The sequence below is a fragment of the Lissotriton vulgaris genome, chromosome 5 (assembly GCF_964263255.1).
Source record: "Lissotriton vulgaris chromosome 5, aLisVul1.2, whole genome shotgun sequence".
Lineage (NCBI taxonomy): Eukaryota > Metazoa > Chordata > Amphibia > Caudata > Salamandridae > Lissotriton > Lissotriton vulgaris.
The window spans coordinates 1,538,522,726-1,538,537,400 of record NC_141693.1 but is presented as its reverse complement, the minus strand read 5'-3'; positions in this window follow the sequence as shown (position 1 = coordinate 1,538,537,400).

The window sequence follows — 14,675 nt, the reverse complement described above, 5'->3', positions numbered from 1 at the left end:
AAAAAGGGTTATGATCAATGACGTTTCTTCTGGAATAAAAAAAATTCCAACAGTGACGCTTCTCTTTTCAAGTTTCGCATTAGACACCGATCCAAGAGAGCTCGGCGGACAACGACATTGGACACAGCTATTGTCAAGTCTATTTGCTTCCTATTTTAGATCATTGCTTGCATGTCGTATTTTATACAAAGACAGAAAACCTTTTGCAGTTTGCTCCAATCAGGAAGGTGTTCTCTTGAGCATCTGAGCAGTATTTTCCTTTTTACAAGTCAATAATAGCAGATGAGACCCGGGGTCATACTTACGACCCCAGTGTGACACTTGCACCATGGAAAGTGGGGCAAGAGCTACGCAGCTCAGAAATGCGATTTATGATGCCAAATGCCAACTCTGTCAGTTTTTGTCACTATCCCATATTTACCACAACTGGTGAACCTGGGAATGTGCCAAAAAGATACCCCTTCCCAGGAGAGGTGTAACAAGGAGAAATATCTTTATTTCTCCTTGGTACTTCCGCTTTCTCTGTGTGCTGCAAACATAGATAGAAGATTATGCATTTCAGGATGGTTTTCTGTTTAAAAAAAATCCTGCATGCAACACAGGCATAGATGCACCACGGTGCAAGGGTGCCTGCATTGGCGCTAGACAGCCAAAAAGGCACCAACGCAGGGAAAGAGTATGAATCCACCACATTCTTTTAAGTTCAGCACATTCCTGCCTTTCCTGTCACCTAGCATAGCAAAGTGACTTGCTGTACTGCTTTGAATTGTCATAAATATGCCAAATTGAAGTGCAGTTTAACCTGCAGTAAGGAGGGTGGGGAAGATATTCAGAGCTGTATCTGAACTTTGGGGTGTTGAAACTGCAAGTTTGCCTCATGACCAGGGGTGTGATGTAGGTCATCCCAGCACAAGAGCCACCCCTCCTTCTAGGGGTGCCATCTCAGCCTAAGGTCTCTGAATACCTATGAGCCACAAGAGCCTCGGAGGCAGTGGTGGTTCCTCTTCAGGGGCTTCAAAGTGCAGCCCTGCCACCAGTGAGGAGCCTTTGTCCACACTGCTTATTAGCAGTGTTCATGAAGTTTTCATAAACACCGCCAGTGAGCAGGTCACCCCTCCCCGCCCATGCTGCAAGCCCCAAACGACAGGAAGAGGAAGGGGCTGAGGCACTGAGCATGATTCACCCACACAGTGTTGTTTGAAAACTCGGTAGATGAGTAACTGAATTGCATATGTAAGGGGTACTTCAACTATAGTCCTGCTGCACAGGCACCATACATTGTATTTAACAGATAAACTGCACATGCCTCAGGCTGCACAGGGTATCAGCTAAGATGTGGGGCCAGTACCCACATCAGTGCATCCCTGAGGCCAAAGAGAGAGAAACACATGGACGCAGGGGCAGGATCCCCAGCACTTGCCTAGCTTCTTTTAGAGCAGTGTTTTCAGTTCTTAGGTTTGAGATGGATCTGCCTCTTAATCCTGGCACTGCTGATAAGTCTGGCCCCTCAATTGGAATCATGCCTCGCTGGTTCCAATGCTAGGTGCCACATTCCGCCTCTGCTGTTGCCACAGAGCCTTGAGTTACCAGCAAAGGAAGAAAGGTGAGTAAGAAAATCTGTGGGTTAAAGTGTGTTTGTTAGTGAGTGGGAGAGAATGACATTAAGTGAGTGTTAATTTAGTTTTAGAGTTTCAATGAGAGTGAAAGAGTGTGAGAATCAATGCGTGAGTGTGAGAGAGTATGAATGATTGAAAGTGAGGACAAGGCAGGGCGTGGGTTAGAAAGAGTGTCTGATGGTGAGACTGTGCGATGGAGCGGGAGTAAGTCAGATGTGCTGCTAATAATGATCACAAGATCAATCATGACTGTGCCCTCTTTAGTTGCCAAAGGGAACGCCAAAGGTCTTTCGACCTTATCACTTAGAAAGGGGGGGGCAGAGAGTACCACGAACAGCCGTGGAAGCTTTTCATACGTTCGGTGAATTTCCACTGTAAAGCACTGCGAATTTTTGGGATGTGTTCGTTTGGAAATGATCGCTCTATGTCAAATACTTAATTTCTGACTTAGTTTCTGAAACTTTAGAGCCCTAAAGTTTTGGCAGGCTACCTCCTCAGTTATATCCGTGGTTACTTCTGTCGTGAAGAATTCATTTGTCTTTGATGGTTGCTTTCTAAACGTTTTCCTTGTGTTCTTACGATGACGTTCTAAGTGATAAGGTCGAAACGACAGCAACGTTCCCTTTGGCAATTAAAGAGGACTCAGTCACTCCATTATTGATCTTGTGATATTTTAGGCATTTTTGTTTTTTACCCCGCTGCCATTGTGTCTATTTGTATACACTGTAACTAGTGTTTTTTTAAATGTTCATTTTGTGTAACCCCATGAGCACCATGTTATATGTTTGTATTATTCTTGATATTTTTTTATGTTCTATAGTAAGTAATTTCAATAACACAAACGCTATGTTCAAGAAAGTTTTCATCGTTGGGTACCTTTTATTTGCACGTCATCATGTGGTTAAATATATTTCTTTAAATCTTTTTTTACCCTCAACCACTGTAGCTACCATATTGTTTGATTGCCCCAGTGTTGCAGATCATCACTAACAATAATGCGGCACGTGCAGTTTCGCCAGGGACCAGAGTCATCTGGAGCTCATGAAACCTATCTATTAAAGCAGTGCTGCACCTTTTCCCACACAAGTTAAAATCACAGCTCCTGGATGCCAGTAGTTGTGAGTGAGGGTTAGTTCTTGTGAAAGAGTGAATGTATGTACGTGCGTTTGTGAGAGTGAGAATTAGCGAGTGAGAGTTTTTGGCTACAATTGTGCTTAAATGACAGTGTGTGGGAGTGAAACTGAATCAGAATGAGTAAGTGAGAGAGTGAGTTGGAGCGAGTGAGGTAGAGTGATAGTGAATGACACAGGTGAGTTTAAACAGGTAAACGTGTACTTGTTAGCGGGTTTATGCTTGTGAGTCTGCTGATAGTCATGGTATATTCAAGATAATTCTTGGCTTATGGAGACACCCAAGATAATTTGCTGTGGCTGGCATATTGAAGGTAATTCTTGGCTAAACGCAGCCGTGGCCGGTAGTGGGAGTACCGTCCGGGCCGTGACGTGGGGAGGGGCAGGGTGGGGTGTAGAAATGTATGGCTTACGGAGTGTAACAGGTAAGTAAACATATAAATAAAAAAAAAAACGAATTTCGTTGTGCGCACTGCACTGCATCGCATTTTCTTTTAATTTCGGATAGGTTTTATTGAGTTTTGTATACGAATGCAAACAAAAAGACAGTTCGCATAAACAATTAAGGCAAAGACGGTGCTTGTCTGTGTATAATAACATTTCTGGGAAAACCATGTATAAGGCACCATGTGAGAGGGGAAGGGGGTGGTGCATGAGGTGCATAACACTTGTTTCATTAATAATACATATACACAAGACACATGTGCCAATCATGGATTATTAAATGCAAATTTTAGGGGCTATAAATGGCGATTAGATTCGAAACATTTCATAGAGTCTAGAGATTTCGTTCCAGAGCACATCATCATGTGAACTGTAGGTACATCATATTGGTATCTATGTGCACAACATAATAAACGGTCAATACTAAGGCTGGCATTTTAGTATACGTCAGTGTTGCATGAGTATCAAATGTAAGGGAGAGTCCATCATGGGAAAAAGTATAAAAATATTTTGAAACATTTCCGCCTCTGAACTCAGAAATGAACCATATAACCCACAATCCGACACAATTTTTTAAACTTGTGTAAAGTACACGAGTCAAAATAAACTCAGATTTCTTGTTCTTTTTCTAATTTCTTATTTCTGCCAGTAACAATTGAAACTAGTGGAAGCCAACAAATAAGTGTGATTTGTGACATCTGGGATAAAATAATGTATTTCTTTTCATCAATGCTGTTATAACAAATCAAAGACCGGAAGATCAACAACAAACTGCCCCAGATTACAAGGTAAGTGTGCAGCAGGTCTGAGATCAGGAGTCACAGACTGTATGGTGAGCAGGAGCAGATTAACAAGCCTTGATGGGCCCAGCAAGAAGTATTGCTTGAGCGCAGCCCAGCACACGGGGAACACAAGCTGTGCAAACGCTACAGTCAGAGGTCAGTACTTGAATGACTGGTCAATGGGAGTGGGGAGGAGCAGCTCAGAAGGGTTATACTAATGAATATGGACCTAGAAATGTTATGGCACTCTAATATTGAGGACAGAATATCGAGGGACAAAATATCGAAAGGTAAGTGCATATAGAGAAGCTTGGATTTACTATGCCTAACTCCACATCTAGGTACCTTGAAGATATATACACAGCATAGGAACATATATGTGAACTCAGGTGTAAAAAACCTAGACTTACTTCCCTATCTATATTTGATTTTCAATGTTCAGCCCTTGATATTCAGTCTCACCGATGCTATCGATGCAGAATTTCATGGGCAGACTGCACAGAACTTGTCATGCTGAAGGCAGCTCAAAAAAGATATTTCCCTTTATAGATGCTGAAGAAATATGAACACCTACACCGCAGCTTATTTGAAGCGCAGCAGCTCTAAACGAGCAGAGGCTGGTACCATATAATGCAGTGCATTCAGGCAACGAGGTTTAGTCCAAGAGCAGGAATGCGCATTCCTTGGCATGTGCAGGCACCAGGCAGGGATTCATGACCCCATGACTCCACCAGTCAGAACCTTCCATCGTTGTGGGAACTTAAATCCACCTCTACCTAGAGAATCGTATTCACAACTTTTAAGTCGCCCCATGCCACGAGGCCCCTTTAAGGCAGGTCTAGGTATTTGTTCAACTGAATTGTGCATATTATGTTTATGGTTTTAAGCCCATTATTACAGCGCTAATATTAGAATAGAACATATTATTATCTTAAAAAAGTGAGACGTGCCACACATTACGTGGACAAATGTGGTAGCTCAAGTCAAGTCAAAGAATTTTTATTTGTTTTGGTACTCACTTGAGGACCACAAATCTTTAAAAATTGCACACAATTTGTTAAACAATTCAATACATTTTCAATGAAATTTTTAAAAATGTATATATTTTATAACAAACAAATTCATTCGGCGGCCGTTTGCATATTAATAGCAGATCTTTAGCAGTGACAATCCTACATGTCCGATAGATGGGATCGAGGCATGTTAACCGTGCATTTACAACTTTAGCATTTGGGCATATAAATAGAAGATGCTCGGGATTCTGGTTTCCCCCCTGACAGAGAGAACATAGCGGAGAACTGTCTGGTCTCCAAGTTGAGGTAAAGGTTAACACCGGTAATATACCCAGACGCAACATCGTAATTGACCGCCTTGCACCGTGTTTAAGAGAATAGTCTAAGTAAGGCTGTTCATGTTTGTATTCCTGAGACTCAGCGTAAGATTTATACACAGGTAAATTGGTACAGTGTAAGTGGTCAAGCTCAAAACTCAATTTGGGGGAAAAGTTTTTTAGAAAAAGTTTGAGTTGTGCAGGTGTCCAAGATAACAAAATTTCAGAGCTAATTTTGGCTAATTGAAATGCAGCTGTCATATTTCTGAAAAAGATCAAATGAGAGGTATCCTTATCAAATGTCTTGATCTTTAACAGGCAACGTAAAGTTCCTTCTTTAGAGTGAAGAAGGTTGTAAGCCCACCTGATGATGTTGGCTACGGCTGTAGCGTAGGCGCTGGTGATTAAATATTCGAGTCTTAGTGCCTGCACTGGTGTAGATGTGGAGACTTTCAGTATTTTCTTTAGTATTTTACCTTCTTTTAAATCCATGTAGGACCATTGTTTTAAGGGAATGTGTTCAGAGGCATACGACAGAACAGGAGGAATCTTTGCTCTGTAGACTTTTATAAGTGCAGAAAAATGCTGGTTTCCAGTAGCCGAGTACAGTCGCGACATGGCCCCAGCATGTAAGTCACATTTCCTTTTTAAATGGTTTATTTGTTTAGTGTTTTTCATGTTATGTGAAAAAATCCTGCCTAGGTAGGTATATTCCTCTACCTGCTCTAACCTCTCTCCACCCAACTTCCAGCAGTACTTAACGCCTTTTTTCTTTCTTGAGAATGCGACCACTTTAGTTTTATTTATATTAGGAATTAGAAAATTGTCTTTCGAGTAGTTATGTAGAATATCTAGAAGACGTTGTAATCCAAAAGGCGTTAAATCAAACATGACTATATCGTCCGCGTATAACAGTGCGTGTATACGTTGAGTGGCGATCTTCGGAGGCGTACTTAACCCTTTTTGCAGTTGAGACGGTAGGTCGCTTAAGTACAAAGAAAATAAAATCGGAGCTAAAAGACACCCTTGTTTAAGGCCATTAGACGTACATATTATCTTAGACAGACCCTTGTCACTCCCCATTTGGACACGGCACCATGTGTTACTGTGGAGATTCACAATCACTTGAAGTAGTGGTTCAGGGATTCCCATCCTCCTTAATTTATTCCACAGGGTTGGTCTGTCCACTCGGTCGAAGGCGGTGGAATAATCGATGAATGCTGAGTATATGGGTTGTGATTTCCCTACTGTATATTTATCTAAGATGGTCTGGAAAATTGCTATGTTCGGGATTTGCGGGGAGGAGTCAAGATGGCGGGCTGACTCCGCTGAGTAAAGGACGCTACATGGTGCTGCTCTGCCGGAGACTCGCTTATGCAGTGATACGGATAAATGTTTCTCATACCAAGTTGTTAGTTTGAAGCCGGCGAGGTCGAGCTGTGAATTTCAGCGAAATAACTCCATAATGCCATAACTGCACTTACGAGTTTAACTTTTGGCCGTAGTTCTAGATAGCTGGAATCTCCCCGGATCCCGATCCGCTCCTGCTAGACTGTTTGATCTGCCCGTCAGATTTCAACACGGCCTCAATGCTACGGGCTTTGCTACAACTCTACCGCGGGAATCTGTCACGCGTTTGGCTCTACGCGGCGGTCCGCCCTGTTAGCACGCCAGGAGGGGAAGCCAGCTGGGCGTGCTCACCTCAGCTGGTCGCTCACCTGAATCGGCACTCAATCTTCACGAGAACACAGAGGACGCTGCAGAGAACAGGGACGGAGGCAACAGAAAAGTCGATGTCTGCTCGGCAGACAAGAACCACACGGAGCAGGAAGACCACCCCGGCTGGAAGACAACCAAACGCAAGTACAATGGCGGCTGCAGTGGCTGGGGTGGCGGTAGTGGGGGTGTCTAGCAGTAGCAAGGAAACCAAGCATGCTCAAGACACTAGTAGTATTGATAACAGCGGGGGAATGAAAGAGAAAAGCACTAAACCGGCTGTTGTAACAGATGAAAAAATATGCTGGGAGGGGAAAAATGCTCCTATTAATAGGGGGATCGATTGTACAGAGCCCAACCCGGATTTAGAACGATTGACTGTGCCTAAAATTAAAAAGAAATCGAACAATAAGGACGAAGAGGTGAACATTATATCTGAAAAGAATTTAACACTGGCTGAAATTTCTAAGGAGAAAATCGATAAATCTGGGACTAAGACTAAGAATTACGATGTGCAAGGCTCAGATAAAGAACCCTGCGCAAACACTGACTCTTGCTCTGACCTGTTAAATATAGCTTTGGAAACTCAGCTAGGGAGCAGAGCTATTACACCCCGCGATGGAAATTTGACCACGCGAATTACAGAAGAAACAGAGGGAATACAAACTGTGGCACAAAATCAAAAAAAAAGGGTGGATGAGTCTACTACTACTAATACTGATCAAAACGAAAAAAGGGAGAAGGAAATTGGTGAGGGTTTAACGCAGGAATCTATGGCTGCAGCTGATGAAGACTCTAATTTAGAGTACGAGGAATTGACAGACGACGAGGGAGCTGATGAAGCACTTAAAACTCTACCAAATAAGAAAACTACTTCAAGGAAAATTAAGATGAAAGTTAAAACCAAGCAAAAAAATGTATTACTAAAGACAGTCAACAAGGAACCTCTTGGAAATAAAAAAAGCCGCCTAATTGATGATAGTCCTCTGAGAAGATGGATGGAGGCAAACGGAGGGGTTAAGAACATGGCTCTAAGACTGTCAGGCGCCAGCCCCGACGAGGGGCCTAGCACTCAGGGGGGTAGCAAAATTAACCCTATAGATTTCACTGGTGATCCTAACCTGGGTGGCGTACCTATAAATCAAGAGACCTCACAACACGCGGCCTTGACTGATACAGAGTCGGCAACTGGGATTTCCCCAATAAGCATAACTACCTCACCCACTGATATTTACAATACTTCATCTACTCCGGCTACGTACAATAAAGAGGCGAATAAATCCGAAGACCAGGGTTCTGAACTCACCACCCTCGACTCTGACCAACTGAAAGAGAATACTGAATCTATAATATCAAGCTTGAAAAAAACCCAGATACTGCTAACAGGAACTTCTACTGAAAATATAGGCCATAATCTTGAAGAAAATGATGTACAGCTGAGGCCAGATGACTCTACTAACAATAATCAAGACACGCCAACAGGTCTCGGATTGCCATCTGGAGCAAGATTTCAACAAATGGCCTCACAGGATTCCTCTAATTTCCCTAACCCTTCTAATCTCCTTAACCCTTCTAATTTACCAGATCCAACAAAGATATTTATGGAATCAATTATGCAGACTCTCCTAGAGCAAAGAGCGGAGATCCAACAACAATATTTGAAACTTAGAGAAGACAATACTAAGATGCAAGAAACTATGAGCGTAATTTGCCAAGGCCTGGGAGGAGTGACAAAGGAGATCGAAGATATCAAACAACGTATTGTTGAAGTGGAAGGAGACGTAAATAAGACCTCAGCAACAGTAAAACAGAATACATCAAGAGTATCTAAACTAGAAGTTAAAGTGGAGGATTTGGAAAATCGCGCTCGAAGGCAAAACCTCAGACTATTTGGTATACCAGAAGGAATGGAGGGGTCCGATCCGAGGGCATTTGTGGTGAAACTCTTTCAGAGAGCCTTCACGGATCTTGCTGATTGGGAATGGGATTCTCAGCTACAGAGAGTTCACAGATTGCCTTTGATACAAAGAAATACCAGTAGCAAATTTCCTCGACCATTCTTGATCTACTTTGGTAACTTTCTTTTACGACAGGCTGTATCATTGAAAGCAAGGCCGAATAATCCCGTGACTGTAGACAACCTAACTTTTTTTGTGAAATCGGATCTAAGTAAGGGCACTATGGACAAACGTTGGGAGCTTAGGAAGTTGATAGATCCTTTCAAAAATTTGGGATGCATGGCTTATCTCCAAGAGCCTGCTCGTCTTAAGGTGATACGAAACGGCCATGTGGTTTTCTTTACAGATCTCGAAGCCGCGGAACAAGCTCTGGAAAAGTTCTCTAGGGAAAGTGAAAGGAATAAACAGAATGAAAATGAAAAAGAAAAAGTAGATATATATGGGCTCAAATGGTTCTAGATTGGAGGTATGAGTTTACAAGGAGTAATTTAAGTTGTGGCATGAGCAGACTATCATGTTAGCATCTTCACTCTGCTGCCACTTCAGCGGCAGCTCTAGATAGAGGGGTGCTCCCCCCTCAGGGACGGGTGGGTGCGAGGGCTATGTTGGGGTCCTTGCTGGGGAGGGTTCGATCCTTCGGGTCAGGGGTGGGGAATAAATGTGGGGAAAAAATGGATTACAGGATTCGACCGTTTTTTAAAGTTTAGTAAGGAAAACCTAATCTATACGAAAAGGGCAAAGATAGTGGGGAGAAATTTGTATTGGAAGACCATCATGATATCAATATGTCTAAACTAAGAATACTAAGCTGGAATGTTGACGGTTTAAATAGTAAAAACAAAAGGAATTTAGTCAAAGAAGAGATTAAAATGTATAACCCGAATATAGTTTTGCTCTCAGAGACACATGTAAAATATCAAGACCGCAAGTTGCTTTCACAATTGAGCTATGATTTGGTGGTATGCTCTACTCTAAACGAGACTATTAGAGGGGTAGCTATTCTAAAACAACGAGCTGCTCGACTAGAAACTCTTCAGATGCCCGGGGTAGGTGGGCAATTGCGCAGATGCAATGTGATAATGTTAAAATAGTATTATGTGTAGTATATGGACCAAATATTGATGATCCAAGAGTTTTCGAAGAACTAAGTTTAGAGCTATTGGAATGGGAAGGAGAAATTATAATAGCAGGGGATTTTAATTGTACTATTAATTATAAAGTAGACTCTACTGGGCAAAGCAAACATAAAAGAATGTATAAAGTTAGAATAGCAATCTTAGAATTAGCAAGACTGAACAATGTCAGAGATGTATGGCGATCAAAATACCCTTTTCAGGCAGGCTTTACTTATTATTCTGTACCGCACAGATCCTGCTCAAGAATCGATATGATTTGGGCTTCTGAACAAATTATAGACAATTGTGTGATTGACATCTGCCCTAAAGTCACCTCTGATCACAATCCTTTGCTACTTGAAGTCACACTTAAAGATCAAATAAAAGAACCACGAAAAATTACTTTCCCGAGACACTTACTAACAGACTCAAGATTCTCTACCCTACTTAAACAGCACATACAGGAGTTTATCTCAATCAATATTAACTCGGCCAATATAAATGTGGTGTGGGATACATGTAAGTGCAGCATTAGAGGTTTTGCCCAACAATATATACTTAGGCAAAATGCTGAGAGCCGCTATAATAATAAACAAATAATTGCCAATATACGGAATATGGAAATATGCCTGGCAGAGGCATCACGTCATGCAAAGAACAATATTGAAGGGATTAGGCTAAAGTTGGCGGAACTACAAGCTGGATTAATAAAAACTTTGAGAGAAAGATACATTTCCAAATTACAAAAGTATAAATTTGATCAATATGAAGGTGGCGATCGTATTGGGAAATTACTGGCCTTTAAAACCGCGGATAGGAAAGCTAAAACAAAAATTAAAGAAATAGTAGGAATAGATTCAAATACGTACGACAGAACGGATCAAATACTAAGCCAGTTTGTTAAATTTTACCAACAACTTTATACACCAGAGGTTGTACCAGCTAAAATAGATATAATACAATATCTAGATAAATACTTAACTCCATCTCAAGCACTAAATACAGAAACACTTCAACAACTCAATTCAGAAATAACACTAGATGAAATAAAACGCGCCATAGATAACTTACCCTTAGGGAAAGCGGTTGGAGAAGATTGCCTACCAGTTGAACTATATAAACTCTGCGCCCAAGAACTATTGCCCCTATTAGAGAAAGTGATAAATTCAATTAGTGTCTCTAAACAAGCACCTCCTTCATGGAAAATAGCGAAAATTATATTTTTTTTGAAAAAAGGGAAACCGGAAAAAGAATGTGGGTCTTACCGACCGATTTCTTTACTTAATTCGGATGTTAAAATTTTTTCTAAGATTCTGCCAAATCGGCTTGCCCCTACCTTGTCATCTATTGTTAATCTCCAACAGCACGGTTTCGTAATGGGAAGGGATACTACAACACACGTTAATACTTCAATAATAGCCTTTGATGTAGCTGAAGTTGAACACACTCCGCTCGGTATGATTATGTTAGATGCAGAAAAGGCATTCGACCGAGTGGGGTGGGACTATCTGTGGGAAGTATTAAAGAAATTGGGGCTTTCCGGTTCTTATTTGGATTGGGTTATGTCTCTCTATGACGAACCTTTGGCTTTGATAAGCTATGGAGATAAAAACTCAGCGAATTTTAAAATATCAAGAGGCACAAGACAAGGTTGTCCCCTTTCCCCCTTACTTTTTGCCCTTTCTTTAGAACCTTTTTTAAATGCACTAAATGATCAAGCTAATATTATTCCAGTGAATCATGGGGGCATTTCTCTTAAATTAACGGCTTTTGCTGACGACATAGCAATATATACAACTGATATTAATAAAGCTATGCCAGAAATTATAAATGAAGCACAAAAATTTGGCTTAATCTCGGGTTATAAATTGAATGTGAGTAAAACCCAAATTATAGCGAATTATATTCCGGACATCCACATTTACGACACTTGCAGAGAAGCTACCTATTTAGGTATTAAATTAATGGCTAAAGTAGGGAAAATTTTGGAAACAAATTATGAGACACTTTTAAAAGAAACCACCACAACCCTCAAAAAGTGGCATAAAATCCCTCTTAGTTTATTAGGCCGACTTAACTTGATTAAGATGAAAATACTACCTAAATTACTTTATTTGTTTAGAGCCATACCACTACAACCGAATCAACTCTTTTTTAAAAACTAGACGGTATATGTAGCAGCTTTATTTGGGGATACAAAAAGGCACGCAGGGTTATTACATTTTTGACATTGCCAATATCGAAAGGGGGACTTGCTTTCCTGGACTTTAATTTATACTTTTTGGCTACTTTTTTTTTTCGAATAAGGAGCTTACTAAAAAATGAGCCTTCCCTATTTTTTATCAGTATTTGTTGGGTGCCGACTCTAACCAATTCTTGCTTCGCACACACGATCCAAACTATTTCAAGCGGGTCAAATTCAAGACTGCTAAACATGCCATAAAAATCTGGAATAAAATCATGCACATCAGTCAGAGTTCATTTTATAATTCTGAACTTAGGCTATGGAACAATCCGGGTCTTCCGGGTATCTTTTCGGATGGGACAGGGAATCGTTGGATTAGTTGTGGTATTAATACACTAGGTGATATATTTGGAAGTAATGGTATGCTAGATTTTGAAACTTTGAAAACACTAAATGGTTTAACGAACGATATGCACTTCAAATATCGCCAGCTGAGAGACTTTTTTTTTAACAAAATGAAAATAACGGCAGTTACTCAGTCCGATATTTTAGAGTGCATATACTCTGATAAAACTAAATCACTCATAAAGTCGGGATACCAACTTCTAATTAAAGACAAATGCGAAAATACTACTAAAATTGCAACTAAGTGGTCTCGCCGTTTAAACCTTGACATAAACTCCAAGCAGATCGGAAAGGCTCTAACGCACTTAAGTGATGTTGTGCACTCCTCTAACCTAAGAATGCAACTGTATAGGACTATCACTGAACTATATTACACACCACAGAGAATTTCCTCATGGACGCAAGGGAACCAACTATCCGAAAAAACGACATGTGTGAAGTGTAATACATATGCTGCTGGTATAGAACATATGCTTTTTTCCTGTCCAGCATTTTCTAGTTATTGGAAAGGAATAATGGATCATCTCCAAGCTAGCCAGAGAAAGATACCTGAACTATCTCCTCAATTGGTCTCATTAGACATTTATGAGACTAACTGTCCCAACCAGGATCTTATAACAATTCTGTTAGCCTGTGCAAGATTAATCATAGCAAGAGCATGGATCTCTAAGAATATTCCAACCGTAGCTGAGTGGTTAGCATTGGTTATCGAAATTAGAACCATGGAACTAACACTTGCCAAATATAGAGGACCAAAAGCTCTAGCTAGAAAGGACAAGATTTGGAAACAATTTTTTGAAGTATAAGAAATTGGGATTGCTAAAGGTTTATTTGTGTGCTAAGTAATATCTCTATCAACTGTTTTCCTGAATTATCCCCATTTTCCTTTATTAACCTATCTTTCTCCTCTATGCCCCTTACTATTTCCGTTGTCTATTACTTCTATTTCTTTTTCTTTTCTTCTCCTTAAACCCTCACTATCTTACCTCTTAAATTACAATTATTGTAAATATATGCTTTTCAAGGTCATTGGAAATTGTACTTATGTATTACTTTTGGTTTTTGTCGCTTCCTGCAATAATAAAAATATTTAAAAAAAAAAAAAAAAAAAAGGAAAATTGCTATGTTGTCGGTAACTGAGTGATTGGGTCGAAATCCGGCCTGAAACATGGGAATTAGACCCTGTGAAAATGCCCAGGTTTATAGTCTGTCCAGTACTTCCGCTGCAAAGATTTTCCCGGAAGCGTCCATCAACGCTATTTGTCGATAATTTCCCGCTATGTTTCTATTTCCTTTTTTATATATGGGAATAATTGTACTTCCCTGCCAGGACTTCGGTATTTTACCAGTGTCAAAGATGTAATTGAACAGAGGCGAGAGCGTCATGCCCCATTCATTGGGGTCAGCTTGGAAGACTTTTATAGGGATCTGGTCAGGGCCAGACGCGCCCGTACTTCTTGCCTTTCTTATATTCATGGCAATGGAAACTGCCGAAGTCTTGATGATTTTAGTGTCTTTACTTTCCGTCTCATGATCTAGAACCTTCCTTTCCGAGAAAGATGAATTAGATTTGTATAGGTCGCTCAGGTAAATATCCCAGTCCTCCGCTGATACAGGGATTGCTTCCAGCTTCTTTTTAGATCCAGTCATTTTAGAAATCAAAGACCAGTATTTACGCTGATTACGTTGTTTGGCTGCTAATTGGATATCAACCCAGTTGGAATCCTGAGCCTGTTTTTTATGTTTAGTTTTCTCTCTTCGTATTTGATTCTTTAGTTTATTAATTTCCACTTTATTTGCCGTAGAGAAGTTCAAATACTGGGCTCGGATTAATCTATTAAGTTTTTTAACAGTTGGTTGATTCCAATTTTTGTTCTTATTGGTGTTTTTACTTTTCAAGTGACTATCCTGTTGTAATTTATTTTCGAGCGCTTTCTTAAGATTGTAGATCATACTTTCAAAGTTCATTATAGGGTCGTCTGAATAAATGTTAG